General features: G+C 41.8%; 1 long non-coding RNA gene across 1 annotated transcript in view; it reads left to right on the top strand.

Annotated features, from left to right (window-relative positions):
• LOC126999947 (uncharacterized) overlaps positions 1 to 16385 on the top strand; it is a 36463-nt gene extending 20078 nt beyond the window's left edge. Inside the window, exon 3 of the long non-coding RNA XR_007753672.1 lies at positions 12379 to 16385. This is a non-coding gene — a long non-coding RNA (uncharacterized LOC126999947). The remainder of the gene's footprint in view (positions 1 to 12378) is intronic.
• The last annotated feature ends 266 nt before the right edge of the window (positions 16386 to 16651 follow it).

Consider the following 16651-nt stretch of genomic DNA (forward strand, 5'->3'; position numbering starts at 1 on the left):
AAATCATCGAATATGCAGCTGCTCCACCCTCTCCATCCTTCCCCCTCCCCTACCTCCTTTACCCCTTTCCTAGTCCTCTTCCTCCTCCTCCTCCTCCTCCTCCTCCTCCTCTTCATTTCTCCGCATCTACATAACGCGCTTTTCTTCTTCCCTTGCACCTCACTTTCTTCTGATTTTCCTCCATTTTTATCTTTATTTGCGTCTCTTTCTCACTGATACGTAGCTATTTTATTTTCTTTATTTTTTTTTCTCTTATGCTCCTATCTTGCCCTTTCTTTCCTGTTCTACTTCGCTTCAGTCTTTCCGTTTTCTTTTGCCTCCTTTCCCTTATCACGGTGTTTCCTCTGCACTCCTCTCACGTATTTTTCTGTATTCTCTTTTTCTCTTTTCTCCTCTACTCCACTTTCTCATCTCATCATTATTCTCTGCCTCGCTGCCACACTCTTCTCTCCTCGTCTCTCCTGTATTGTCCTTCTTTTCTCATTTACTCCCTTCTTCGATCCTCCTCTTCTTATTTAAATCTCCTCTACACCTTCCGGAATCAGATTTGTTTTGTGTGTGTATCTGTATTTGTAGGTGATAACCGAATGTGTGTGTGTGTGTGTGTGTGTGTGTGAGGGGAGGGGGAGGAGGGGGGGATGTGTGTTTGTGTGCGTGCGTACCTTGGTGTTGGCGTCATCGAAGTACACATAAAAATTAATTTTATGAACAGATTTTTTTATCAATTAGGTGTTGCAGATTCGGTATTGGCATAGAGGGGGTGGGGTTGGTAGTGGTGGTGGTGGTAGTGGTGGTGGCGGTGGCGGTAGTGGTGGTGGTGGTAATGGTGGTGATGGTGATGGTGTTGTAGTAATGGCAACGGTAGTGTAAGTGGTAGTAATAATGGTGGAAGTGGTAAGGGTAGTAGCAGTAGTAGTAGTAGTGGTGGGGGTGGAGTTAATGGGGGTAGTAGCAGTAGTAGTAGTAGTGGTGGTGGGGGTGGAGTTAATGGGGGTAGTAGCAGTAGTAGTAGTGGTGGTGGTGGTGGTAATGGTGGTGGTGGTGGTGTCGAAGGGGTGTATGTCCACAGGTAAAACCAGGTGAAGAAGGGCGGACGACGTGTTTGGGTGATGATGATGGCGTTGTGCTCGTAATGCTGCTCCTTATGGTCTTGATGGGGGTGGAGCGTACACGTGAAAGGAGGGGGGTGGGTAGCCGTGTGTGTGTGTGTGTGTGTGTGTGTGTGTGTGTGTGTGGCGAGGCTGATGCAGTAGCGTGTTTCATAATGGTATTTGGGTGTGTGGCGCCTCCTCCCTTTGGTGCAGATAGCGCGATTAAGGTGCCTATAATGATGTTCTCTCTCTTATATACGTGGCTCTTCATAAAGGCGCAGAATCTACATACACGCAACCTACAGCCTCTTGCTTCTCCCTCGGCTGATAGTAAATAGTGAGGAAGATACGGGACGCGAAAGTATTATGATTTGCACAAGTATTGCACGTGTGTCGGTGTCTTGCTGTTTTTTTTTATTTTTTTTTATTCAGCGTCGGGAGAGAGAGAGAGAGAGAGAGAGAGAGAGAGAGAGAGAGAGAGAGAGAGAGAGAGAGAGAGAGAGAGAGAGAGAGAGAGAGAGAGAGAGAGAGAGAGAGAGAGAGAGAGAGATGAGGTTATGCAAAAAAGGGTAACATAAGAGACTTGTATTACTTTTTTTTTCCCTCGTATTCAACTTTTTAGTAAGACTGTGACTCAGAACTCGAACACGGTAATGGTGGTGGTGGTGGTGGTGCAGGTGGTGGTGGTGGCTGTGATCCTTGTGGTGTTTTTTTTTTCTCCACCACAATACAACATTTTTTTTCTTTAGTCGTTGTCCGTAATCGAGACACACACACACACACACACACACACACACGCACACACACACACACACACACACACACATCTCCCAGACCCTAACCTCCCCACATGTATGAGTGCGACTGTATGGACGGGGTTTCTGGGGTGCACTTCTTTATCATATGGCAGGCTGGGTGTGAGCGGGTCCGAGGGGGCTGGTGACAGAGACTTGGACGGCAGCTGGTCAACCTCTTGTAATAGTAAACCACAACGCAATATTCTCGCGTAACAAATGTGCCTCCAAATTTATGCTGTCATTCCTCCCTGTTAAATAAGAGTGCTGCACGGTTTATGGAGCAAGAAAACTGCTCGAAAAGATATATATAGTTATACGTATATCGCGGGTGGTGGACGTGGCCAGCAATCTTGACGTATTAAAAATGCCTCCACATCTCCCTCCTCCTCCTCCTCCTCCTCTCGCACACCGTCCAGCAGGTAGGTGTCCGGCGTCCAGCCTCCCTCCGCAGCCAGGTAATTACTGTGAGCCGGTGGGCGTGCCTGCGGGCGTCGTGTGAACATTAAGAGTCATCAGTGGTGGCGGCCGAGCACCCTGCATTCCCCCGTGCTCGGTAGTGTAAGGATCTCCATTCATCTTGTGTCGGCCGCCGCGTCAGACTCTCCGGTGCGCCATTGGGGGTCGGCCTCCGCTCTCCCTCCTTCCCGACGCACGTCGTTCTGGCTTCGTTGTGCCTTGAAGTTCATTGTTTTCCCTTTAAAAGGCATTCTGTTCTCCAGGAAGTATTGGTGTGGCCATGATCTGTATATCAATTATGCTTCATTGTCGTGGGGTTGCCAGAGGAAAGCAATCAAAGCCCGGACCCGCAGCGTGCCTGCATGGAGGGCAGGCGGCGGGACGCGGCGGCAGCAGCCCCGCGTGGAGGGCAGCCCCCTGGTGGTGGGTTTAACAACTATTCGCACCTATCGACAAAAGGTAATCGTGATGCGCCGCAGTGGGGATGACAGATTCAAGAAATATGAGAAATGGTGTGATCCTCTCACGATCGTAAGACAAAGTGACTGCAAAATATATGAAGAGCTTAGAGTGTGCGAGGCGGGATGCCTTTGGAGGCGGTGATAGATACGAAACTCGTTAATACAACGTGCCTTTATCTGACAGCCTTAATACCCGCTCCCGAGGCGGGAAAAATATAAGCCACATCGTGCGGGAATATATCCCATGCGGCGTTGTAGCGCACACGGCGACGAGCAGGGCCTGCTGGGCGGCGGTGACCGGCGGCCTCCCCACGCAGAGGTAAAACGAGGAAATTAAATAATATGAAGGGTAAGCGTACATTAGTAACTTTGGAGAGGCGATGATGCTACTCGAGAAAAGTGGTATGTGTTGATAATGAGCATATACTGAAAGAGAAAATCTTAAAAGCGTAGCCAAAGGGAACAAGTAAGATAAGTTTAGGTTCTCGAAAAAAGTTTGCAGAAAAAAAAAAAAGGAGTGCAGCAAGGTCAGAGGCCAGGTAGATAGTGCAAATGCAATTCAACACTTCAAATGAAGCTTGGAAAGATCTGTGGATTTAAGTGGCAGATTTCAAATTTTACGAGAGATTCTCTAATACGGCCGACTCACCGTTTTCAGACTATATATTTAATTTTGTATCCTTGCATATTCTGCCTTTTACTACAAACTCCTGAACTACCTGGAACACACACACACACACACACACACCATGACGCAAGACAAGACAAGACAAGACAAGACAAGACAAGACAAGACAAGACAAGACAAGACAAGACAAGACAAGACAAGACAAGACAAGACAAGACAAGACAAGACAAGACAAGACAAGACAAGACAAGACAAGACAAGACAAGACAAGACAAGACAAGACAAGACAAGACAAGACAAGACAAGACAAGACAAGACAAGAGAAAGCAAGACAAGGCAAGACAAGACAAGGCAAGACAAGACAAGACAAGAGAAAGCAAGACAAGGCAAGGTATCGCAATAAATAATAATCATCCAAATAATTAAACGAACAGATAAAACCCTGCACCCGATATACGAATATTAAGAACATTGGCGAGAATTATAGTAGAGCGTCCAGATATGCAGAAGGTGGGCGACTGGGGTGAGGGAGAAGGGAGAGAAGGTGAAGGTGTGAGAAGGTGAGAGGCAAGTTAGGAGAGAGAGTGAAGGAGGAACACTGATCAAGAGAAAGCGGGAAAAAGAGGCAGGCGAGCGAGAGAGAGAGAGAGAGAGAGAGAGAGAGAGAGAGAGAGAGAGAGAGAGAGAGAGAGAGAGAGAGAGAGAGAGAGAGAGAGAGAGAGAGAGAGAGAGAGAGAGAGAGAGAGAGAGAAGAATTAATCACAAATAAAAATTCTGCAAGGCTTTGCGGCCTGGCAGGCTGAGGTTCGAGCCTCGCTCTGTTCTCCCTTGAACAAGGGGGATGGGAAGTGTGATGTGCGAAGGTCCCGGCAGAACCCAGAGATCGACTATAATGAGCTTGCTCTTGTCGGGAGGGTATTTGCTGGCGATGACGAGTTCAGCTCGTGATCAGGCCGTGGTGAATTACATACTAAAGATCTCAGTTGTGCAAGGGTTTGCGCGCTCGCCTCACAACCAAGAGGTCCTGGGTTCGAGTCTCGGGCAGAGTTGAGACGGATGGGCAATCTCCTTCAATCTGTGCCTCCTGCCCACCCGGCAGTGAATGGGCACTGGATGTCAGTCAGGGGTTGTGCCCCACCTCCCGGCTGTGTCCCGCCTCTCGGGTGTGTATGGGTGTGAAGTTTCACCTGTACCCAGAGCTCCGATCTAAGTCTGGAGGGCTCTGGCTGGCTTTCGCGAATCTATTGCGTGGGCATACCATGGGAAATTACACACACACACACACACACACACACACACACAGCTGCCGACCGCCCCCGAGACTGGACGTGTGGGCGGGCGCTCTCCCAACTGCCTGTGTAAACATCAGCTTATGCCAGCTGACTCGTCGGCTGCCTGCGTTTTGTTTTGCTGGGTCTGGGCCATGTTTTTGGGTTGAACCCGTCTCCATTTGAGCTGTTTGTAGGATGAGTGGGAGGGAGGATGATTTGGAGTGGATAACACCAGAAGAGGAGGAAAGGGAGCACGATGGAAGGGACGAAGGCCGGATGTGTGGATCAGTGACGACGAGAGTGGAGATAAAAGGTACGATCCTAGTTTCTCTGGATTAGCTAGTAAGAAATCGGCTATATACAAAAGAATCCTGCTTATGGAAAGGAAACTAGACAAATGGATTGGAATAGTGAAGAGCAGAGACGAGGAGGACTTGCAAGATAAGGAACTACAAAGGGAACTCCGGTCACGAGTACGCAATTTAGAAGACAGGGAAAAAAATAATTCAAGGAAATGAAGAGTTGAAAGAGAAGTTGGCAAAATATGAAGAAAAAAAAAACGATGAAGGAAGGCCTAGGAGTAGCAGGAAAGGAAAATGAAGACTCGGAAGAAATAGTGAGCAAAAAAGAGCAGAGGGTCAGAGAGGAAGTGTTGGGTGAAATGAAGACCTGGAAAGTTGAACATGAAAAAGTTAATGTAAACCTCAAAGGAGTAATTGAAAAGCAACTGAAAGAAGAGAAGGAAAATGTAGAGAAAGAGGTGGTTAAGGCTTTAAAAAAAATTAAAAAAAAACAGTTATAAATAATAGTAAGAGATGTGGCAGATAAGAAAAAGCGTAATAATATTTGGAATGAAGGAGAATATAACGTACAAACCAAAAAGGGAAAAGGAAGAACTAAAATCAGTGAAGGACTTACTTAAGAACTTGAATGATGAAGAACTACAAAACCTTGAGGAGGAGGTAGACGAGATCGTTAGGCTGGGTCCTTATATCGAAGGGAAAACGAGACCAATGAAATTAAAACTAAAATCCCAGCAGGTAACAAAGGAAATACTGTATAGAACAACTTTACTAAGGGAAGTAAATGAATGTAAGGAAATATACATAAAAAGAATATAAATGAAGAAGAAAAAAATGGAATGAATTGCAAGCAGAGGTAAAGGAGAATAATGCAAGAACAGAAGAGGAAGAAAATATTTTTTTGGAGAGTTTGGGAGACAGGGTAAAGAAATGGTAAATAAGGGAAAAGCCGAAAGAGAACAGAAACTAGACAAAATTGGAACAACTAAAGGTTTAAGATTCAAATAGTGTTTAACAATAACAACAATGTATGGAGGAAGGATAGGAAGGGTAAAGGTGGTGGAGGAGTGATGATAATGACGAGAAAGGAGTTATTAGTGAAATCAATAGTATATGGAGAAGGAAAGGCGGAAATAGTGAGTGTTAACTTGGAGAACGAAAACAGAGAAATTATGACGATAATAGCAACCTACAGAGAAATGATGACGATAATAGCAACCTACAGAGAAATGATGACGATAATAGCAACCTACAGAGAAATGATGACGATAATAGCAACCTACAGAGAAATGATGACGATAATATGACGATGATATAATAATAAAGCAACAGAGAAATGATGACGATAATAGCAACCTACAGAGAAATGATGACGATAATAGCAACCTACAGAGAAATGATGACGATAATAGCAACCTACAGAGAAATGATGACGATAATAGCAACCTACAGAGAAATGATGACGATAATAGCAACCTATGTACCACCAAGAACAAAAACTCATGGGACAGAGAAGAATATGAGACGATGATAGAAGATATCATTTAGAGTTTGAGTAGGTTACTCAAAGCAAACAAAAGAGTCTTGTTAGTTGGGGACTTCAACTGCAAAGAGGTAAATTGGAAAGCATTCGAAAGTGGAGGTAGTGAGACGGCATGGGGGGGAAGATTTCTAAAACTGAGTATGGAAAACTTAATGATGCAGTGGGTGACTGAGAATACAAGATGCAGGAGTGACGACGAACCGGCGAGACTGGACCTGGTGCTGACGAAAGGACTGCACTTGTTAAATGAATTAAGATATGTGTGTCCCATGGGAAAAAGAGATCATGTGATAATAGAGATGGAAACAGAGGAGGAAGGCACTGAGGAGGACGAATCATATAAAAGAAAAAGGAGAAACTTCAGGAAAGCAGACATAGAAAATCTTAAGAAATATTATGAAAAACTAGACTGGGGAAAGTTAAAGAGAACAAACGAGTTGCAGGAAAAGTATATTTTTATGGAGTCATATGAGACAGGAGTCATGAAATATGTCCCATTATATAAACCCAAAGAAAGAGGAAAGAAAGATTGGTTTAATGCAAGATGTGCAGATGCAAAGGAAAAAATACAAAGCGTAGCAGAGATTGAAAACAAATAAAAATCAAAGGAATAAAGATTTTAAGATAGCAAGAAATGAATATAATATATGAAAATAAGGAGGGAGGAAGAGAAAGGATACGAAAAGGATATTGTTGAAAAGTGCAAGGAAGAACCTAAATTGTTTTATAGATTCATAAATGGAAAAATCAAACCAAAGAAAAAATAGAGACTGAAAGATGGAAATAAGATAATTGAAGATCTTACAGACATGACTGAGCTGCTAAACAAGAGGTTTCAGCAAGTTTTTACAAAAGAATCACAATTCAATGAAGCACAAGATGACAAGATAAATGTTCAAAGAGGAGATATATATAAAAAAATGGAGGAGCTAGAAGAGAGGAAAGCAATAGGACCGGATGGAGTCTCAGGTTTTATATTAAAAGAATGCAGAAATTAATTGGTTGGACCGGTATATGATATCATAAAATGCTCAATATCAACTGGTAAAGTATCAAAGGAGTGGCGGAGGGCTGAGGTGGTCCCTATATATAAAAGCGGGAAAAAGGAGGAACCTCTGAACTATAGACCAGTATCATTGACCAGTATAGTTTGTAAAATATGCGAGAAAGTGATAAAGAAACAATGGACGAAATTTCTTGAACACAATATAATTACAGAAAAACAGTATGACTAGAAAAAGGCGTTCATGTGTAACAAACTTACTGAGCTTTTACTCAAGAGTGACGGACATAACACAGGAGAGGGATGGATGGGTAGATTGCGTGTATTTGGACCTGAAGAAGGCTTTTGACAAAGTTCCACATACAAGACCTCTATGGAAGCAGGAAAATAGAGGAGGATTGAAAGGGAAAATGAAGAACTGGATGGAAAGTTACTTAAGGGGAAGAGAGATGAGAACAGTGGTAAAGACATGAAATCGGAATGGAAAATTGTAGATAGTGGAGTGCCTCAAGGATCGGTATTGGCACCAATACTTTTCCTAGTGTAAATAAATGATATGCCGGAGAAAGTAAGCAGTTACATGAGCCTGTTTGCAGACGATGCGAAATTACTGAGACATAAGAAATAGTAAAGACTGTGAAATTTTGCAAGAAGACCTAATTATGATTTGGGACTAGAGTATGAAATGGGAGATGGAGTTCAATGTGAAGAAATGTCATGTAATGGAAATGGGAAAGAGTGAAGGGAGACCAAAATGGACATATAGAATGGGAGATGGAGAAATATTAAAAGTTCAAGAAGAGAGAGATTTGGGAGTGACAATACAAGATAATCAACAGTCCGAGAGTCATGTTAATAGGATATTCGATGATACGTATAGAATGGTAAGAAATATAGGAATAGTATTCCATTACATGGATAAGGATATGATGAAAAAGATAATAACCACTATGATTAGACCAAAACTGGAATATGCGGAAACTGTGGTCTCCCCATAAGAAGAAACACGTAAAAAAAACTAGAAAAATACAAAGGATGGCAACGAAAATGGTTCCAGAACTGGAGGGATTGTCATATGAAGAAAGGTTAAAGGAAATGGACCTGCCAACATTGGAACAAAGAATAGAAATGGGAGACCTAATACAAATTTATAAATTATGGAATAAAATGGAAGAAGTAGACAATGAGGAGTTACTACTACGAGAAGGAAGAAACACCAGCAACACACGAGGACACAGTAAAAAATTGAGAAAAGGAAGATGCTTGAGAGACAAAGAAATATAGCTTCCCACAAAGAAACATAGAGGTTTGGAACAGACTAAGTGAGGATGTAGTATCGGTGAAGAGTGTGCACATCTTTAAGGAAAAGCTGGACAAATACAGATATGGAGACGGGACCACACGAGTGTAAGCCCAGGCCCTGAAAAACTACAACTAGGTAAATACAACTAGCTAAATACACACACACACACACACACACACACACACACACACACACACACACACACACACACACACACACACACACACACACACACACCTGGAGGCACATATTCTCACAACTCTTCCCACACCGTTTCTCCCCCACGGTCTCCACAAGTAACGCCCCACCCACTCTCCCTCCATTCCCCACCCTTCCCTTCCCTCGCCCCCTTACCACATATCGCTTTTTTTGTACTTTGAAAGCGACGAACCATTAAATGCTGTATACCAACGCATTAAAGCCGCGACGTTTAATCAAGCTGGCGACAGAGGAAAAAGTTAAAAAAAATGCAAAGAAAACGTGTCCTCATCCCAGGCATATCTTTTGGCATGAAATTATCGTATTCCAGAAAAATAGAAAAGTGTTAAGATCATCATAATCATCATTATCACCATCATCATCAGTAATAGTAGTAGTAGTAGTAGTAGTAGTTGTAGTAGTAGTGAGTCAAGCAATCATTCTTTATTTCATAATGTACAATAAGTTGTTTCGTTACTTTCGTAGTACTTGTAGTAGTATATAGTAGTAGTAGTAGTAGTAGTAGTAGTAGTAGTAGTAGTAGTTAGTAGTAGTTTACGTGTAGCTGAATCAGTACAAGTAGTAGAAGTAATAGTAGTGATAGTTTTTTCATCACTCAATATAAAATACCTGGGAATTCTGTATGACGCCACGCTGATCTTTTATTTCCACGAGGTAAGAAAGTATCAGTGGATCAATAGAAATTAATATATGCGACAACACAATAAAAACAAATATATTGGAGGTATCAAGGAAAGCAATATCTAAGGAAAAAATACATGGCGAATAAAATGAGAATCCTACTATGTATTTTTTCCAGTACTGTGTTTATTATCATTATTTTTTTCCATTAATCGCCTTACGGTAATGTGTCAGAGTCGACTACACCAGCGGAATCCGTAACAGATGAGGTGGCGGTGTTTCGGTAGGAATTCATGGGCGGATTAGAGTCGCTTGAGCCTGATATAGAACGACAGTCACGGGATAATGATAAGATGCATGTTAGCCCCAGCAGCCAGCCAGCTAGATAGCGCGCCAGTCAGCCAGCAAGCCAGAAAGACTTCTCTGCTTCCTCCTTCCTCTTCTCCTTTCCTGATGTGTGTGTGTGTGTGTGTGTGTGTTGTGTTGTGTTGTGTTGTGTTGTGTTGTGTTTCATCTCATAATAGAAAAAATACAAAACACTAGTTATAGTAATAATAATAATATTTATAGGACCACTACTGTAATACTGGTAATGATGATAATGATAATAACCATTTCCATGGCGCAGTTAACAACATAACCATAATATTCACTTACGTCCCAAGTTTAATATCATGAATCAAGACTAACCATGCTGTGCTGGGGAAGGGGCGGGGGGTAGGAGGGATACTGATGGGGGAGGGAGGCAGGGCAACTGGGAGGGGGGAGGGGGACGTGAGGTCAGGGCTCCTGCCGCGTTTTGGAATGGGTACCTTGGAGGGGGTAACTGGGGGATAGGGGTAAGGGAAAGGGGAATAGGGACTTTTGGGAGAGAGGAGAGGGAAGGAAGGGGACAAGGGAGAATTAGTTGATTGTGTGACGGAAACGGAGAAAACCCCATGAATGAAGGAGGTGTGTGTGTGTGTGTGTGTGTGTGTGTGTGTGTGTGTGTGTGTGTGTGTGTGTGTGTGTGTGTGTGTGTGTGTGTGTGTGTATCACTGATTTCTAAAAGACAACAATGGCAGCTGATGTAGCACCACTGATGAAATCGAAGGGGAAAGCAAAGATTAACTGTATAGCAAAATAATTATAATTTTTGGATATTAACTGTTTTCGCGTACCATACTTCCAACCCTTCCACCACACAGCGATTTATTGATTTTATGCTGTGATTGCCGAAGACTACAACAATGACAAGGAGATCACTCATCCAAGTCTTACAGAAATCAGTGGTGTGAACAGTGACTCGGCCAAAGAACCAAAATGAGAGGACAATTATGAGCCAGTTTCACTCCCGTCGTGCAAACCATATTGGCTTGATTTTTATAAGGAAAATATTTTTTTTACGAAAAGGATTCAGACTAAGTACAATTAAGTGCGTAAATTTATGTAAATATATGACCTGCATATGAAAGTTAAATCTTTGTAAAATTCCGATCCACTATATACTTAGAATACACAGGCAAATGCAAGACTATTTTGTCTATGCTTTGTTTCTTTATGGCCCGTTGAAATCAATAAAATCCTGCAAATTAATTTGACCCATAATGACTGAATTTAATACGCACCCTAACCCGCTGCACAGTCGATAATATCATAATGGAAATACACGCACTAAGTTCCTTTATGAGTGGTTCCCATACACGTTTATCAAAATTTCCTAATAACCGTGATGAGATTCTCTCCACAGAGTCCACATATTAGCCATTGTTTCAGCTCCTCCCTCCCTCCCTCGCCCTCACCTGCCCCCCGTCATCCCTTCACAGCCCTCCCCAAAACTGGCCTGCCACCCCCCTCCTCCCTTATCCCCGCGTGGCATCTCCTCCCCCACCCACCACCTTTCTTTCTCCGCCCCGCCGCCGCCCCCCACTGTCGGCTTGCACCCCCTGCGGCCCCCCATAAGCCGCCGTGACCACCCTCGCCGCGTGAACACGAGCGACGCGAGCCACGCCGCGTTACACCCACAAAAGTGCCCCGCCGCCCGCTCCTCCCCGGAGGCTGAAGAACACTCCCCGCCGCCACCTGCCTGGGGAGAGAGGCTTTCTGCGGCGCGTCTTCATTTGTCAGGCGGCGGTGTGAAGTGTGCTCCCCTGGCAGGCTATTTGTCCTCGGTCACGCTGTGTGGAATATGTTGTGTTGCTTTGTGGCGTCGGGAAGCAAAACTGTCACGTGTTGTGGAATTTATGGAATTCATTGCTTTTATTCTAAAACACGACATACTCCTAGCACTATATAACCTTATTTAATGTTTACAGAATACTGAATACACAATTTCAGATAGTAAATAGCTGACATATAGAGAGAGAGTGACGTATTGGGGATGGGGAGACACGGGCCCCAACCACACGGTCTTGCTCTTTTTGACTGCTGTACAATTAGAGGTGTTATGTGGGACGCAATAGGGCTCACTGAGGTTAAAAGAACTGGCTAGGAATTCATGCTAAATAAATGAGTAAATATTTTTTTTTTTTCCTGAAGACAGCCTTGAAAATGGACACATTTTATACAAAGGTACAAAAAATACGTTAATTCTTACAAGTAGCTGCATACCCATGTAAAAAAGTTTTCTTCAATAGTTAACTGCTGATCTGATGTTAAATTTACTGCACATCTTTAGCCAGCTATCATTTCTCTGTTCTTACAGAGACATCGAGCTGGAGAGAGAAGATACGAAAGTGGCCAACACGTCCCAGAAAGGCGTTCACGTTGTTCCTGACTCCTAAGGAAGGCACCCAGCGACGGCGCTAAGGGGGGGCTTATTAGAGAGGTATCAGTTCCCTCTTCACAAATCTCCTTAGCTCCCGCTTCATCCCCCCCCCCCCCCCCAGTCAATTTTAAAGCAAATTGCTGCTATTCCTCGGCACAACTTCAACTCCTCCTTGCTCTAAGAAAGCCACATTCTAAAGCCTCCCATAGAAATAATCCGAAAGCCGCCGCTGGTGATCTCTAAAGGGATGTCTGTCTCTTACAGCAAGCATCATCACTCAGCCTGAACACACTTGTTTTACAAAGCCTTTTCCTTTTCCTTTCATTTATTTTAGCTGATTTACATTTTTCATCAAGCATCATTCATTTAAGTCTCTCTCCTCCTCTTTCTGTATGCAGAATTTCTCATAGTACCCTTACACTTATTTTAGTGTTCCAATATGATATACCTTGTACAGTAACATTACCAGTCTGTTGTTTGCATGGGCATATCATAATAATATTAATGATACTACTACTACTACTACTACTACTACTACTAATAATAATAATAATAATAATAATAATAATAATAATAATAATAATAACATCAAAGAACTCGTTGTCTCATCACATAGATGTTCATGTCACTTCTGTAATCCTCCGTGGTATAGATTACCTCTGTGATAGTCAGCCTTTTTGATCACCCCAAATGACCTGTTGCATGGCAGGAATGAATGCCTTGATATGAGGAGATTAATCTCCACAGGGAAGAGCCAGTCACCATGAACCTCCTTTGAGCCACGAGTATCATTTACACTACCATTGCCAGAAAAAACAATCAAGAGTTGTGAACTTGGCACCTTCTTTGAGTCTGTCAGTAATTCACATGATTAGGCAACTTCTTGGTTTTAATGTCATGTACTACACAAGTTACACCCCCCATGACTTCTTCAATGGCTTTACCAGTTGGGAGGCAGCAGCATGACATTGTTTTCTGAAGGCCACCAGCAGCCACACACCTTTGCATTGCAGTTTTTAGTTATTCAATGCCTTAATGAGGATATTACAATTTGGGGGAAAATTTAACATTCAAGTTATCTCTCCTTGGTGTTGCCACTTTAGTCATTAATCTTTAGTAAAGGTGAATATTCTGTGGATGTCATGATGCTGATTAGGTCAAAAGTGCTACTGATGACAACACTGTCATCTAACCGACATAGTGGTCTACCTACCAAGTCAATTTTAGGTGTCAGGTGTTCAGGGTAAGGTACTTGTATCCCGTTCACTGAGTGGAGGTGCAACACCCGGCATTTGATTTCAGTGCACCCTCTGCCTCCCCAAGTGTTCTGTGTTTTGAGCAATGAACAGCATGACTCACTTCCAGCAGTGTATGTTAGAAAATTGCCCACCTGAAATTGAACTTACAAATTGACTGCACTGAAAAGGTTGAATTATTGGAAAATGTATAGTGACTTCATTCTAGAAATTTCATTCAAACCAGACCAATCATTTTTTTGAAAATTTTCAACCCTCCCCCCCCCCCCACACAAAAAATGAAATAAATTGTCCTGAGATTTTAATTAGATTTACTACCTAGTTTATAATACTAACCATAGAATCTCCACCAACATCAGGGGGCGACCCCACCCTTTGCCAACCCTCATGACACCCATTGTTAAGCTTTCACTGGACATGCTCATCACATCGCAGAGATACTGCCATGTTGAATGGTCTTGTTAGGCATATTGTCAGCCTTTTCTGTGAACATCTAAATATTCTACAAAACTGAAATATCTGGGACTTGTAATGGTGCACACGTCACCACAGCCAGTTGCAGGGCCCTGTGGTTTGCATGAAATTAGTGACGAATAAAAGAGGCGTTGCTGCTACTGGCCTTTAAAAGACAATGTCATGCCTCAGCCTCCCAAATGGTGAAGCCTACTACTTTAGGAAGCCATGGGGGTATAACTTGTGTATGATGTCAAGACCAAGAAAAGTAATATGCACATGTGGGATGAGACATATTAGTGAACATGGTTCAGAAGTTGCCAGCTGCCTCATCATGTGGATTGCTGATAGGCTCAGTGAAGGTGCCAGGTTCACAGCTTTGTCTGTTTTTGTTGCCAACAGTTGAGTTAAATAAAAAATATAGCATGTATATATGATACTCATGGCTCTTACAGAGGTTCATAGTGCTTGCTGTTCCATGTGGAGATTAATCTATTGTTTCTCTACATTTCCAATAGTAAAACTCGATTTTATCCTCATAATAATCAGGAAAACTTAAATGAGAAACATTAGTTTTTATTATGTATATAATCATTTATTTAGAACTATAAAATATAAAATTTTTACATAAGATTTTAAGGCACAAGTTTCATGCACTATAAAAATATCAACAACCGGGAGAAATATCTTTCATATTTTTATAAACAATCTTTACAAAACACTTAAAGTTCTGGTTGCTTTATGCAGACTAACTTTAATATAATCACAAATTCATCACAATATATAAATCTAAATTCTCATAAATCTCTTAGTTATGGGAATGATAACATATGGAAGTGTATTCAAACCTTGTAACAATAACAGGTTGCTAATGTATAATGAGAAAGAGAGAGGGGGGGCTGGGGGGGGAGTATATATCATGTGCCTGGTGGGGGAGGGGGTATCTGTGGGATTTGTCAACTTACTGTGGAGACACATCCTGTGGCAGAGAGAGAGAGAGAGAGAGAGAGAGAGAGAGAGAGAGAGAGAGAGACTGACTGACTGACTGACTGTTGAAGAAATGAATAGGAAAGGATGGGAGAGAATTCAGTACAGGTGATTTGCATTCCACATACCACCGGAACTTTTAATTCGTAATTTTGTGATGGATTTCACATAAAGGGTTGGTGTATGAGTGTTTTTCATCAACAGTATCATGCATGTAATGCTTTAAATTTACTGAAGTAAAAATTATTAATTTTAATAACACAAAAGAACTTAGAATATATTGTACTACCTTAAAATAAATCGGGGAAGGAAAATTTTTATATTTTACTTCTATACACAGCTATCTCTTGATTTACTTGATTAATATATGTTAGGAAGTGAAATACTAAAGGAAAAACACAAGTCTTGGAGACTACGACTTGCATGGGCAGAGAGATCAATGGCCTATCCAATAAGTGGGCAGGGTGGCATCTGTTTTGTCTCAAATACTATTTGCAGGATGCATTTTGGATACTTTTACTACTGTAATGACAATGATCTAATTATCTATTAAAGTATGTAGAAAACTACATATATTTAATGAATGTCAACCATAATCACCACTGACAGAATTTTATCATCTATGGGGTACATGACCATAGGGCTCTTATTTATTACTGTATAATGATGTAAATTTACTTAAAGATAAATCATGATATAGACCCTTGGTTGTGCCATTCATTATATATGCTATGGAGTATAGTATTCTAGCAATGGTGACTGATTGATATTCATGAAATATAAGTAGTTTTACACATTATCTTATAATGAGAAATATTTATTAGTAAGTTTCTATTACTGAGATAGTAAAAAGATCCAGCAAGTAGTAGTTGGAAACAAATGAGGCCACCCTAGCTCAACTAATGGACAGGTCGGCAAAATCTACACATCAAAGTTGGAATCCCCATAACGGAAATTTTGTGCTTCCCCTTTTAACACGATGTGATCCCTGAGTGCGATACACTGAAAGGAAAAAACAAGTGATAGTTGTACATATGGGTAAAACCTATGCATTGTCATTCCCTGATTTGCTGCACCTTAAAATATTTTTAATTCCCATGTAATGAATAGGAAAATTGACAGGGTAATATAATACATCTACATACTATTCATATAGGTAAAAATAAATATACCACCCTCTTCATTAAGTCCATTACTTAAAATTATGATTGTAAAGTTCTAGTCAGATGTGGTACCTACACCCTTACTGCATCATGACCTCCCATTGTCATATTTGAAAAAAACAAGAGGGATGCATATGTACACAGTGATATAAAAGTACTAGTAAATAGAGCACGAATGTGTAGCAAAAAGCTAGTGAATGAAAACGGGAAGAATTCAGACTCATATAATGACGAACCCCTTAGGAGTAAGTCACTTATGGAGGGAACAGATCACAGCATTTGGTTTAATGGTCCATTCCAAATAAGAATGACAAAGACAAATCAACACAGTTTTCCTCAGTCTTGCTTGGC

The sequence above is a fragment of the Eriocheir sinensis genome, chromosome 17, assembly GCF_024679095.1.
Source record: "Eriocheir sinensis breed Jianghai 21 chromosome 17, ASM2467909v1, whole genome shotgun sequence".
Taxonomy (NCBI): domain Eukaryota; kingdom Metazoa; phylum Arthropoda; class Malacostraca; order Decapoda; family Varunidae; genus Eriocheir; species Eriocheir sinensis.